This window comes from Grampus griseus (genome assembly GCF_964374135.1).
Source record: "Grampus griseus genome assembly, chromosome: 18".
NCBI classification, from domain to species: Eukaryota; Metazoa; Chordata; class Mammalia; order Artiodactyla; family Delphinidae; genus Grampus; species Grampus griseus.
In genome coordinates, this window is record NC_139012.1 from 78,857,808 (window position 1) to 78,872,808 (window position 15,001).

Sequence of the window (15,001 nt, forward strand, 5' to 3'; positions counted from 1 at the left end):
ATTATGTGTACTTGCCCTAGCGTCAGTCCTTACCGTCCATTCTCGTGTAAGAGCTCAGCACTGACCACTGACTGGAAGCCCCCCGGGGGTCAGGGAGTGTGCTTTGGTGGCTGTGAGCCTGAGGTCTTTTTGTGTTTGCAGGGAGGGCGTGCCTGCTGGTGCCTGCTGGTGGTCACACACCCAGGTACGGGCCTTCCCTGTGCACCCCTCCCCCTCCCTCGAGAGCCCTGCCCCACTGCTTCCACTTGGCCGTGTGCTCCGTCTCCGGGAAGGATCTTCCATGGTGTGGAAAGAAGCCTCCTTGCAGCGTGACGGCTACCTGAAAATGGTCCCCGGTTACTTGGCCTCTGGCCCTGCCGGCGTGTCTGTGACTCTTAGATGGGCCACTGCGGGCGGTGGACCACTTGTTCCCGCGCTTTCTGTTTGCACTGAGAGCTCTGCCTGTCTCCCCGGGACCACAGGGGACCAGCTGCTCCTGTCTCAGTGTGTTGTACGGGCCCAGCTGGCTACGGATCAGGCCTCTGGAGGTATCTGCATCCTCCCACTTCCCTGACACCATTAACATGACAGGAGAGAGGTTTTATAAATTAACAAAACTTATTTTTCAGAGCAAAATGGAGCGGAAGTACAGAGAGTTCCTGTCCACCCCGTCCCCAGACACACAGCTTCCCCCCAGTGTCAGCATCCCCCCCAAGGTGGTACCTTTGTGACGGTCAGAGAACCCACACTGACACGCCGTCATCTCCCAGAGTCCACAGCGTGCATTAGGGGGTCACTCTTGGTGGCGTACTTGCTATGGTTTGGACAGATGTACAATGAGGTGTATCCACCTTATACTCTCACGTGGAGTAGGGCTGCCCTAAGAGCCCTCTGTGCTCCACCTATTCACCCCTCTCTCCCTGTAACTCCTGGAAACCACTGAGGTCTTTTTACTGTCGCCATAGTTTTGGCTTTTCCACAACTATGGAATCACACAGTCTGTAGCCGCCTCAAATTGGCTTCTTTCACTTAGTCATATGCACTTAAGGTTCCTCCAGGTCTTTTCATGGCTGACAGCTCATTCCTCTTTAGCACTGAATTATATTCCATTTTCTGGATGGACCACAATTTATTCATTCACCCACTGAAGGACATGTTATTTGCTACCCAGTTTTGGCGATTATGACTAAAACTTTTATAAACATCCAGGTGCAGATTTTTGTGTGGACATACTGTTTGACCCACTGGGGTAAGTACTAAGGAGTGCAGTTGCTAGATTGTATGGTGGGAGTGTGTTTAGTTTTGTAAGAAACCGCCAAACTGTCTTCCACAGTAACTTCCAGTGTGCGTTCCCACCAGCAGTGAGTGAGGGTTCCTGCTGCTCCACATCCTCGCCAGCTTTTGGTGTTGTCAGGGTTTGGGATTTTGGCCATTCTAATAGGTGTGTAGTGTGGGTCGTTTTAATTTGCTTGCATTCCCCTGATGATACGTGATGCGGAATGTGTTTCTGTATGCTTTCTTGCTATCTGTACCCCTTCTTTGGTGAGGTTTCTGTTGAGACCTTTCGCCTATCTTTTGACCAGGTTGTTTGTTTTCTTACTGCTGAATTTTAAGAGTTCTTCGTATATTCTGAATAACAGTACTTTATCAGATGTGTCTTTTGCAAATATTTTCTCCCAGTTTGTGGTTTATCATCTCATTCTCTTGACAGTGTCTTTCACAGAGAAGTTTTTAATTTTAATGAAGCTCAGATAATCAATTCTTCCTTTCACGGATTGTGCCTTTGGTATTGTATCTAAAATGTCATCGTTGGTACTTCCCTGTCGGTCCACAGGTTAAGGCTATGCTTCCAATGCAGGGGGCGCGGGTTTGATCCCTTGTCGGGGAACTAAGATCCCACATGCCGTGCAACTCAGCCAAAAACAAAAGTCACTGTCATACCCAAGATCATCTAGGTTTTCTCCTATGTTATACTCCAGGAGCTTTATAGTTTTCTGTTTTACATTGAGGACCATGATTTTTGGTGAAAATAATTTTTGTGAAGGGTGTAAGGTATGTGTGTCTAGATTCACGTTTTTGCATGAGGATGTCCAAGTGTTCAGGGACCATTTGTTGAAAAGACAATCTTTGCCTTTTCTCCTTTGTCAAAGATCAGTTGACTATATTTATGTTTGTTTATTTGAATGTTGATCCAGCCTTTCTTACCTGGGACAAATCACACTTGGTTGTGGTGTATAATTCTTTTTTTATACATTATTGGATTCGATTTGCTAATATTTGTTGAAGATCTTGCATCTATGTTCATGAGCGATATTGGTCTGTACTTTTCTTGTAACACCTTTGTCTGGTTTGGGTATTAGGGTAATGCTGGCCTCACAGAATAAGTTATATTCCCTTGGCTTCTATCTTCTGGAAGAGATTATAGAGAATTGGTATGATTTCTTCTTTAGTTTTTGGTAGAATTCACCAGTGAACCCACATGGGCCTGGTACTTTCTGTTTTGGAAGGTTACTCATTGTTGATCTAATTCCCTTAGTAGATACAGGCCTATTCGGATCATCTGTTTCTTCTTTTTCTTCTTCTTGTTCGTTTGTTTCTTAAAATCTGTTTCTTCTTGTGTGAGTTTTGGCAGCCATTGTGTTTCAGAGAACTGGTCCATTTTATCTAGGCTGTCGGGTTTACCCTCCTAATGCTCATGTGCTGGTGATAATCCCCTCCTGCCTTTCTGATATTAGCAATTTGTGTTTTCTCTCTTTTTTTGTTAATAAGTCTGCCTAGAAGCTTATTGATTTTATTGATCTTTTCAGTGAACTGGCTTTTGGTTTTATTAATTTTTCTCTTCTGATTTCCTATTTTCAATTTCAGTGGTTTCTGCTCTCTTAAGTCTTTATCATTTATTTTCTTCTGCTTACTTTGTATCTAATTGCTCTTTTTCTAGTTTCCTAAGGTGAAAGTTTAGTTTATTGATTTTATATTCTTCTTCTTTTCTAATATATGCATTCAATGCTATACATTTCCCTCTTGTCACTGCTTCTGCCACATTCCACAAATTTTGATAAGCTGTATTTTCATTTTCTTTTAGTTTAAAATATTTTAAAATTTTCTTGAGATTTCTTCTTTGACCCATGTGTTATTTAGAAGCATGCTGCTTCATCTCCCAGTATTCTGGCATTTTCCAGACGTCTTTCTGTTATTGATTTCTGGTTTAATTCCATTGAGGTCTGAGAGCTATGATTTCTGTTTTTTGAAAGTATAAAAGTGTGTTTTGTGGCTCAGAATTCAGTCTATCTTGAATGTTCTTACTAAAATAAAGAGGATTGGTTGAAAATCTGTTTTAGAAGTTACCCAGGTCATCTCCACAACTCTAGCCGGACAAGTGGCTGCCTTTCCCCCAACTGGAAAAAGACGGGAAAGTTTTGTCTGAGGATGGTAAGCTGGAGGGTTGCTATGGTTACAAGGCACTCTGTTTGGGACAGAGCTATGAAGTGAATATGTGTGTACTGACTCCTTCAGCCCTCTTCTCCCACTCAGCTCTCGGAATACCGGCAACAAGATTGTCATCCTCTGGGCAGGAGACTGGTGGTCTCCTCTGGGGCCTCTGAACAGCCCAGGAGGAAAAGACTGGAAGATACTGATATCAAGGTTCTCCAAGTAGAGGGCCCGGCGGGATTACCTCGCATGGCAGCTTCATGTGCACACGCAGAGCTTCCCGTCAGCATTTCCACGGCCAGCCCTCGCATAGGAACCTCTGAAGAGTAATGTGAGGCTGACGTGGACGACGCAGACGAAAACGAGCCCGAATGAGACTGCAGAAGAAGAGCTTCAACAAACTGTCACTGATGTTCTCAAGGTAAGATAAGATGTTGCAGCCTTGAAACAAGAAGAGAATATATTTAAAAGGAACATTCAGAGGACAAGAGGGAGGTCTTTGGAAAATTAACAATGATAGCAAAAATTAAAGTCCGTGGAAAGTTTGGACAGTAAAGGAACTCTCCCAGAAAAAAAGAGCCAAAAAATGAAGAAATGGAAAATAAAAGGGAAATGTAAGGAACGTAGAAGATACGTCCATGTCTATATCTGAACTGTGGCAGTTTCAGAAAAAGAAAAATGTTAATGGAGTTGAGGAAATCTTCAACTCAGTAATTCAGGAAAATGACCTAGAGCTGAAGGATATGTTTTTAGATTGAAAGGAGCTGAAATGCCCAGAACAGTGGGTAAAAATAGACCCATACAAATGTGCATCATAAGATATTCCGGAACGTCTGGAACAGAGAGAATGCTACAAGCTTCGGAGAGATAAAACAGTCCATACACACAGGATCAAGAATCAGAAGGGCTTTGAAGGTAACACCAGCTCTAGACGTTAGAGGGTGATGGAACAAGGCCTTCACATTTTGTGAAAATAATTGTTTTCAACCTTAAACTCTATCCGCAGACAAGCTATTAATCAAGTGTGAGGGTAGAATAAAGACATTTCAGACATTCAAGAATTCAGAATGTTTTCCTCCCATGTCCTCTTTCTCAGGAAGCTGGAAGCAGACATGGGGTCCAAGAAACGGGTCTGACAAAGGGGAGGAAGAAGGGGCTCAGTGGGAGCTGCTGAAGGGGTCCCAAGTGACAGCTGTGCCCCAGGTGCGGGGGGCAGGCTGCTCGCTCGGGACCAGCGGAGGGTCTAGGGTGGCCTTCGCTGGGAAGAGGTCCTTCGCCTGCCTTAGAGGAGATTCGGTACTTGGAGAACAGTTTGGGATTGGGTTTGGGTTGAGGATATAAAAAACTAAGCAAATGGAAAACACGAGCCAATTATTAATTCTAGGGAAAACTAAAGGTTGTATGGAAAAGTGAAAGTGATTATAGGAATAGTGTGGTTCGTTTGGGGATAGCGTTTACATAGTCGTAGTAATATGTTAATTATTGACTTAACCAAACGTCCAAAAGTCTGACAACGTGTATTAGGAAGACAAGGGAATGGGAAGGGCATGCCTGGGTATCAGGGGAAGAGGGTTTAAAAGGAGCTAAATTCTCATCTTCCATAACGGGAAGTAATTACATCATGCCGAGACGAAAGCTCAAGACACTGCTTTACAAGGATGCAATCTGGGTACAAGTCCTTTGTCAGATATACATATTGAGAATATTTTATCCCATTTCCTTAATGGTGTCTTTTAAAGAGGAGGTTTTAATTCTGATGAAGCCAAATGTATTATTTTTCTCTTATTGTTAGTGCTTTTGCTATTCTATTTAAGAAATCGTTTCCTTCCTCAAGATCGTGAAGAAATTCCCCTGTGTTTTCTTCTAGAAGCTTTTTAGCTTTAGCGTTTATATTTGATCTGTGATCCATGTCTAAGTATTTTTGTGTTTAGTGATTTTTGCTAAAGTGAACATGTCTTACTCTTCCATTGACTTCCTGTGCCTTTTTGCGCATAGCAGGCACTTGTTAATTTGTTGTATTTTATCTATATGTTTACCTATATGTTCCTTCTGAGCAGGACCTATGAGACAGTCATTTGTGTTCTCCCTGACCCGTCCCCATCACACACCGCTCCACACGGTAACAACCCTCCGAAAAAGGAGCCCAGAGGAGCGAGGGCACCAGCCACGGCTGTTTGTCCCTGTGCCGCGGAGCCAGGCAATGCTGTGTTCCTCAGATGCAGAAGGTGCATCTCGCAGGCACAGGTAGAGCCCGCCTGGGAAGGCCGCACACGCTGGGCACTGGGCATGGGCAGTGGCTGGCCCTGGGGTCCGTCTTCTGGCCTTTTCTTCCTGGGATTTCACGTGCCCAGATGCTGGCGTTCAGTTTCCGCGCTCTGAATTCTAAGCCAGCCTGTAAGCCACGCCACTTCTTTTCTCCCTGGGAACTCTTTGATCTTAAGCTTTATCTCCCAGTAGCATGGAGTCTCGTTTCAAAATAAACCCCACCTGGGAGTGCACACAAAGTCAATATTAGTAACTCGTTAGTGCTTAGACACAAACATGTTTTTACTTTCATCTACCCAAATACAAAGTAAAAAGTCAACCACAATCATGGAATGCAGCCACCAGCTTCCTGCTGAGAAAACCCAAATCTGCAGGGACTTCCCTGGTGGCGCAGTGGTTAAGAATCCGCCTGCCAATGCAGGGGCCATGGGTTCGAGCCCTGGTCCAGGAAGATCCCACATGCCGCGGAGCAACTAAGCCCGTGCGCCACAACTACTGAGCCTGCGCTCTAGAGCCCGCGAGCCACAACTACTGAGCCCACATGCCACAACTACTGAGCCCGTGAGCCTAGAGCCCGTGCTCTGCAACAAGAGAAGCCACCACAATGAGAAGCCCGCGCACTACAACAGAGAGTAGCCCCTGCTCACTGCAGCTAGAGAAAGCCCCCACGCAGTAACGAAGACCCAAGGCAGCCAAAAATAAATTTAAAAACCCCAAAAAACAAAAAACAACCAAATCTGCATTGGTTCCATCACCATCGAACAAGGACAGGAGCAGGGGGGACACTGAGGGCAGAGCTGGGCCGAGATCCTGCCGCATCTCCCAGGACACTCGCCAGCTCTGGACTCGGCCATGGCTTCCAGCCCAGAGCATGTCCTTGTCCTCATTTCTCTGCGCGAAGGAATGACGTGAGGGGCTGTGGAGGACCAGCCCTCCCCCACCCCCTTGGGGCCCTCGAGACCACTGCCCAGACGTGAACTGCTCGTGCCCGCGTCCCGGAAACAGCCCCAGTCTGAGTGAATCATCTCCCTGATGAAGCACCTTCCATGATTTCCGTTGCCCGAAGACAAGGTGGTGCAGCGCTGGAGAACCTGGCCAGCCCAGCCCAGGCCCCTCGCCTGCGGGGGATGGAATCGTGGGAAGCTTCGGCTTCGGATGGACTTGACTTTCAGTTCCTGGCGGGTCTGAAGCTGTGTGACCTTGGGTGCTTTTCCTAACCTGGAAGAGTTGCTAAACACCTCAGAGGCTCAGGGCCCTTAATTCCTGAACACAAAATGATAACGGTGCCAGTGGGAGAATTAAATGAAAAGCATCTGCAAAGTGATGCAGATACTCTAGATGCCCCTGCCCGGCCGGTTCCCCTCTCGCCTCCCGCCTGGCAGCCACCTGAAGCCACTCCCACATGAATCCCTGTGCACTCGGCCCTCCTTTGCCTCTTTCCTTTACCTGAAATGTGCTTGCCTTCAGGCCTTCACCCGAAATCTACCACGTGCCCTGAACACCAGGTCACCTGCCGGCATCGCCGCGAGGGCACGCCCGCCTAAGGCACCCGTGGTCTAGCCCAGCCAGGGAGCGGGCCTCTGGCCCAGGAGCCACACCTGTGTTGTCAGGGCTGAGGCTCCTCCGAGGCTCCCTGCAGGCATCGCTAGGACCCAGCACCGCTGGGCACAGAAGGAAGCACTTGAAGTGTCTGCTGAGTAAATGAGTGAAAATTAGTACCTGTTGATCCCCTCCCACCCTGGCGTCTGGGGGGGGGGGGTGCCGCCCTTGTTAAATATGACCGCAATCTCTCTGAGCCGCAGTCTTGTTGTCTGTAAAATGGAGCTAATACTAGTGTCTATTTCAGAGATTTTACTGGTAAAGATGAAGGGATACACTGCAGGTAAGGGATGCACTGATGATCTTTTAAAGCGTTAGATCGCTGTCATCAAACCGTGCTGCCCTGGGTAAGTCACACAACTGTTCCTTCTCAGCCTGTGCATCTGTGAGAGGACAGCGCAGAGCCAAGTCATTTCTAAAGCTATTCAAGCCTTCAAGGATTTCTGTAAAGTCAGTGTTTAACAAGCTCATATGATTCTGAAAGGGCGTTTATAGAATAAGCTCTCTTTTGTAGTAAGAAATTTCCAATTCAGGGGCGTGGGAGCACGGGACAGAGTCTAAAGCAGCTTTAGTAAATGAGTACAGCTGAGAAGCGATTCACTGAGAAGTGATTTTTATGGAATATTTTTTTAAAGTTTCTTAAATATCTACACAAAATAGAGAAACTAGTTTTCAGCTATTAACCTAACTGCTGATCCCTTTTTGTGTCGGGAAGCCTCTCCAAACCTGCCTTCCCGTGTCCATCACGAGAGCGCATGTCCCGTGTCCATCACGAGAGCGCACGTCCCAGTGTCCATCACGAGAGCGCACTTCCCGTGTCCATCACGAGAGCGCACTTCCCAGTGTCCATCACGAGAGCGCACTTTCTGTTGGTCCCTCAGAGAAGTAACAGTTTACACTGGATGGTGGTTTTCAGCTTATTTTCATGCCTATGATCTCATTTAAAATTTGTCACGGGGAGGGATTTCCCTGGTGGCCCAGTGGTTAAGACTTTGCCTTCCAATGCATGGGGTGTGGGTTTGATCCCCGGTTGGGGAACTAATATCCCGCAGGCTGCAGCCAAAAAGTAAAAAAAAAAATAAGTAAATAAAGAGAAGATAATTTAATAAATAAATAAATAAACAAGGAGATAAAATTTGTCACAAACCTGAAAGATGGCAAATACTGGCAATTCACCGTTCAGCTGAGGAAACCAAGGACAGGGAGACCTGCCTGGGAGAGCGAACGCGTGTCACCTCTGTGCTCCCAGCCAAGGCTTCAGACTGCGTGTCCTTCTCAAAGACTCTGTTCAAAGAAGACACGCGTTCTTCAAAATAAACAGCCCCGCGGTGGTTAGTTTTATGTGTCAGCTCGACCGGCCATGGCCTGCGCAGATGAAACATTATCTGGGTGTGTGCGTGTGAGGGTGTTTCTGGATGAGACGAGCATCGAATCGATGGACTCATATTTTCTGTATATTTCTAAGTTTCCTACAATGAAAGCGTGATCCTCTACATCCTAATTGTAAGAAGGTAGAAATGGGGGCTCGGCTCTAGGGTCTAAGTGCACTTTTCGCTCTAAAATTCCATACGGTTCACAGTTCACAGCACACGAGGGTTTTTCCCTCCACTGGTATAGCAGGATGTAGTACAGGTTTGCTAATAGCAGTGCTGTCTGGCATTTCGCTTCTAAATCTCGGGAAGACTGCATTGTTATCTGTAGAACTTAAGTGCTGGGTCGTGTTCGTCTGCGAAGTTTGTCCACGCTGCCTGAGGACCAGACTGAGCTAGGACAGTAACGCGTGGAGAAGATAATAACGTTTTACTTGTAAAGGTGACGTCACAGTGTCAGGGCAGCTGGTGCAGCACTTACTCATCCCAGGGGCGTGTTCCTTCCTCCAAGATGTGGTAACGCTTCTGACAGTTTCTTTAAGGCAAGGCGATGAGCCCAGCCTGCTCAGAAAGGCAGACCCAGGGGTGAACCCGGCGTCTGCGCGTGCGGCCATGTGCCGTCAGTCCCGATTTCCCGTCTTTGTTCCCACCTGGGGAGGTGGTGTGCAGAGGGAGAGGCGGGCGGTCTTAACAGCCTGCCTCGGGGCGGGGGTAGGAGGCCCCTGGCTGGCCAGGCCTGTCTTTGGGGCAGTCCGTTGCAAGGGAGGGCACTGCCTGCCTCGGGTCGCTGTGGGGGGCTGGCTGAGGCCCCGGCAGCCTCCTCTGGTGGCTCATGCGAGGGCAAAGCGGGGTCTCCAGCCCGGATGGGTCCCAGCCTGAAGCCCCTCAGCTTCTTGACTCTGCCCTCACGGTCAAGGTGGTGGTGCCCCTTCTGGACAAGTATCCTGGACCAGGTCCCAGGCCTTGGGTGATGACACACTGATTCCCGTTGGTCCCTCCCCTCCCCCGTCTGTCCCATGTTGAGTCCCCTCCCTGCAAAAGCCCGTTTCTCTACTTTCACAGCCGACCTTTACACGCCCCTTAAGGCCAGAACCCGCATCTTCAGCACTCGCCCCTCCCCAGATGTGTTCCTGTCTCCTGCTGAGCCAGGGTGGCTCCGTGTGGTGGCTGCACCTCTTCCACCAGCTCCCGGGTGGGTGGCTCCGTGTGGTGGGTGCACCTCTTCCTCCAGCTCCCGGGTGGGTGGCTCCGTGTGGTGGGTGCACCTCTTCCACCAGCTCCCGGTGGCTGCTTTGTGCTAGTCGCACGAAGCCACGTCTGGTCCGGAGGGCAGGTGCTTTGCGTACCTCCCCACGGCGCCCCGCTGGGGACTGCGCGCTGCTTCCCCTGGTCAGGCCGCCCCGCGGGAGCAGCGACCACCCGGCGGTCTCACGCTGTTCTTCCACAGGAAACAGAAATACGCTTGAGAGAAAAGAAACAGTTTCTTTTTGACAAATGCATGTCTTTGTACACAAGTCTTTTCTGCATCTCTCATTATACCCTTTAGACATTTCCGAGTGGATTTTCTGGAAGGGGTGTGCTAACTTACACCCCGTGGGAGCGTGAGCTCTTAATACCGTTTGTGAAGGTTCTCTTAGTTTTTAAGTTAAAAACATTTATTTATGTTATTTATTTGGCTGTTCCGGGTCTTAGCTGCGGCATGCAGTATCTTTAGTTGCGATGTGTGGGATCTAGTTCCCTGACCAGGGATCAAACCCAGGCCCCCTGCATTGGGAGCGCGGAGTCTTACGCACTGGACCGCCAGGGAAGTCCCTCATTTCTGTATTTTGAATAAATGTACGACGTGATGTTTCCTGTGGGCTTTTCCTTCATTCCAGGCTCAAAGGCTTGGCCGGAGGTTGTTAAGATCTACACGTTCCATTCAGGGAGCCTGGGGACACCCGAGCTTCCTGAGGCGTGCAGGGCGGCGGCCCAGTTGCCACCAGTCAGCCCTCCAGACCCTCTCACTCCTGGCAGCAGAGACTTCTTCACTGGACGGACGTCGGCTCAGCCAGAGCTGTTGCCCGTCGGGAACCCTGTGTCACCCCAGTGGGAGAAGGAAAGCTGGGGAGAGGTGAAGGTTCAGGGCGGGAAGGGGAGCAGCTCCCAGCTGGCCTTGGGGCCAACCCCTCCCTTGGGTGGAGTCGAGGCCGTGGGTGACAAGCGGACCCCAGGAAGCCAGCTCGAGAAGGTACGTGGGAGATCGCGTCCCAGGGCAAGCAGCAGCCTGGCCCCGGGCCTCACTCCTCCGGCCCCTCCAGCGGCCGGCCTGGGACCCGTGCAGCCCCTGCGCGGGGAGGGCCACCCACAGGGCTCGGGTCCCTCAGCGTCAGCCCGAGGGCAGGGGGTTACCGGCGGGAGTGGGGAACTTACCATGAGGAGTCAGGTTCCAGCTACAGGCCCCTCACCTGTGTGAGCCGTTTCTGTGTTTACTACCTGAGGGTCCCCAACCTTTTATACAGTTTTATGAGCTTCATATCTTGATCTGCACCTGACGGGGGTCACAGAAGGAACCCTCGGTCTCCCACACACTTCTTTCTTTCTCCATCAGAGACGCCAGGAAGGAGGAAAAAGGGGGCTGATGCACACCTCCTCGACTCCCACTTCAGGCACTAAGCACTTACGCAGAATGCATCAGAAGTCACGGCACCTGCCCAGAACGTCTCTAAGGGACTGGCTACCCAGTGGGAAGCGGCAGCTTGATTTTGGACAAAGTTCTTGGAGGTGAGGGTGGAGATAAATATGTGCTGTTCCAAAGGATTGAGTCACCCAGGTTGGAAAGTCATAAAAGGATGTGTCGCTGTGGTTCTCAAACTGTGTGCCGAGGTGCCCACGTGCCGCCCACCCACGGGGGCAACGAGGGGGGTTTCAGCTTCTCAGGGAGACAGTGACGTTGGTTGGATAGACTCTACCTACAAGCCAAGGTGGCTCAGTTTCCACAGCACCTACACTACATTCCCCGCAATGACATACATCTTGGCAAAGCTGGGGTTTTACGGGTGCCTTGATGAAAAGCAAGCTCCTGGTGAAGGTCACTGTGGAGTGGGAAACAAAGGTGGCGGCAGCGTCGGGTCTTGTGCCAGGATTTGAGGAGCCGTGCAGTGCCCGACAGGCACACACATCCCACTCGCAGTGGTGGTTACTTAAGAATGAAATTAAAATAGCATTTTCCTTTCAGTTTACTGTATTTTTTTCCCAGATGGCTACTAGGTTTTTAGGACACAGACACTTCTTAAACTGTTTGGAACGAACTACCTAATAAACGAACTGCTAGGCAGTCCTTTTGTCATAGAAGCCCTGAGAGAGCTGCTAAGAACCCATGAAGTGAGAATGTTTGGGAACCTGCCGTGGGCATCCCACCCCACCCATGGAGGCAACCGCAGATGCTGGGTTTTGGTCCGTCCTAGAGATATCTAATGCACGTGATAGCAGCTCACACTTACTTAACTTTTACTTTGTGTCAAGCGCTGTTCTAAGCTTTGTGTTTCTTAACGAACTTAATCCTAGAGATGAGGCCACAAAAGCGCCCGAATCCACATCCCCCCACCCCACCCCCAGTAAGGGCTTCAGGGGCCGAGCTGACACAGACCTGCTCTGCCTTACCTCTGTGCAAAGTCGGGGCATTCGCTTTAAATACGTGTCAATTTGATAGGAAAAAATAGCAGTTGTTAGAATATTAGTTTCTTTAAACGCTTTTTTGTATCTTTTTTGGTCATTTATATTTATTCTTTCCATGACTGTCCTTTGTGAACATCGTTAAGCTTTTGAAATGTCACCGCTTTCTAGGTGTCTCTACAACATTAATGTGTTAATTATTTTGAAACACCCGATCAGGGGAAAGGTTGTCGTGCTAACTGGAACCTTCTCCTCCTCTAAACTTCAGTAGGTCAGATCCATTTTTTAAAATTAGGTGTTTACCTGCTAGACTCAGAAAACTAATCTTGAGCTTTTCCCTCCTAGCTTCTAGGTTAAAATGGTTATTTGAGAAAAAATAAAAAGAGAAGACTCTCCCTACCTCATAAAAGAAACCTTAAAACGTTTGTCTCGGACAATCCATGACTGTGGGCACTGCAGAAGTCACTTCTGCTGATTGATTTTCTCGTAACAGGGGACTGTTTTTTTCCAAGTCTGAGGAAGAAATCGATGCTGTGTGACATTTTCTTATCCAGGTTTTCTGATGTTCACGACTGACCTTTGCTGACTGTCCTTCACTTCTCCACGTGAGACCTTGTTCCGCATCCTGGTTGGTCTGGAAGGGCTTTGGTGTCGCACTGCTGAGGCCTCCATTTACTGGCTGGCAGCCCCCTGAGTTCACGTGAGGAGTGGAGTTCTGAAGAGTCATGTAGATTTCCTTTTATTATATTACTAGTTAGTCCAGACAGCTAACCTGCAGCACAGGTGTCACGAAAACAAACTTGGGTGTGCTTGCCCCAGCGCGATAAAGCCAACCTACTGCCCCCAGGTTGTGGTGAGGAAAGGGCAGCGTTTATTGTGTTTAATTGCAGGCCCCAAGCAAGGAGAACAGGCAGCTCAACGCTCAAAAGACCCAAACTCCCCGATGGGAAGGCCTTTTAAAGACAGGGGGAGGGAGGAGGCTTGTGGAGGGCGTGATCAGCTCGTGGACGTTCTTCTCATTGGTTGGTGGTGAGGTAATTGGGGGTCAACATCATCAAATTTCTGGTTCCAATTGGTCTGGGGTCTCCGTGCTTGTGGGCAGCATGCAGTTAACTTCTCCCACCCGGAGGGGGTTTTAGTATCTGCAAAAGAGCTCAAAGAACATGGCTCAGAATATGATCTACAGCCCTGGAGGAGGAACTAAAGGTCCTTGACTTCGTTTAATGGCTAAACTATTATCGTTTTGTCTTGCTTGACTGTTTTCCTTTCTTTCTGCATTTTCTCACTTCTCTGATTAATTTACTCTTTGGAACTCGGGGAAGACCTATGAGGCAAAGGTTTCTCTACAGACAAGAGGCAGGTGGAGGGCATAGCGGGGATGGGGGAGTGTGTGTGTGTGTGTGGTGTGTGGTGTGTGTGTGTGTGTGTGTGTGTGTGTCTGTCTGTCTGTTTGTCTGTCTGTCCTGGGAAGGCCCCACAGGGTCCCAAACAGTCACACATCAGCTATGATCTGGACTTCAAGAAAAGGTTGTTCCCATAGAGTTGCTTTTTCTTGGATCACTTCACTTTTTTTACCCAAAGAGTGATTGTTGTATAAAAATATAAAAGATTCCTTTTTCCAAATAAACCTGTCTTTTCCAATTAATCTGGGGTCCTTAGGAACTAGTAAAATAATGTAGGTGAAATACACCAGGTATATAGGTATTAACAGAGGAACAATATAGAAACTAAGATAATGCACTTTATAAGTGGATCTATGAGTATTTTTTAAATTATTATTTACTTTAATTAAGGAGAAATAACTAGAATCCACCTTGATGATTTCAAGAAGGCTTTAGTACTTGGAATGAAAAATAGTTTAAAGCTAGGGAAAGAAAATAAAATTGTTGCCCTAAATACAGCTGCAAGTTTTCTTCCTAATTAAATTAGTTGTTTTTCCCCCAGAATTGTGACCTTAAAGAGCTGATGAACAGAAGATGAAGGCTTCAGTTCAAGGCAGAGGTGGCCCCAGGGCATCATCTCGGCAGCTTGGGGATTTTCTATTGAAGTGGCTAGTTGTTTGGATAAGTGGGGCTTCACACCTAGAGGCTTTAGAACTCCATAGGTGGGTTTGGCTACTCTGCTCTGATCTTCCACAAATAACTTCCAGAGATCATCTGAATTTTGTTTAGCAGATTTTTTTTTCATGTTTCTCTTCTGGCCCATGTAATTTGTACTAAATAGATATAAATAAATGTTGCAAGTCATTTCTTCGCAATAAGAGGTTATATGATCACAGCTGAAACAAAAACAGATAGTATTGAATATAATAGTAAGAATATATATAGAAATGCTCTTGTGCAAATGTGTTTGGTGGTTTGATTTCCTTTGCTCTGGAATATACATACAGAACAGACTCGCCTGTGCCTACTCCAGTAATAATTTATCCTGAATTCTATACAGAGTTTTAGTCCAAAAGGTACCATAGGTTCTCTGAGTTCCAAGTTCAACCAACAGACAGCAGAGGGAGCTGGATGCTTTTGCAACTGAGATTTGCGCTCACCTTGAGGGCTCACAAGATGTCTTGGCGTGCCCTTTCCGTGGAGAGGAAAGTAGGGATTATTACTAAACCACCCGCAAATTGCAGTGTTTTCTTTTCACATTTTTAAAAAATTGAAGTATAGTTGATTACAGTGTTGTGCTAATTTCTGCTGTACAACAAAGTG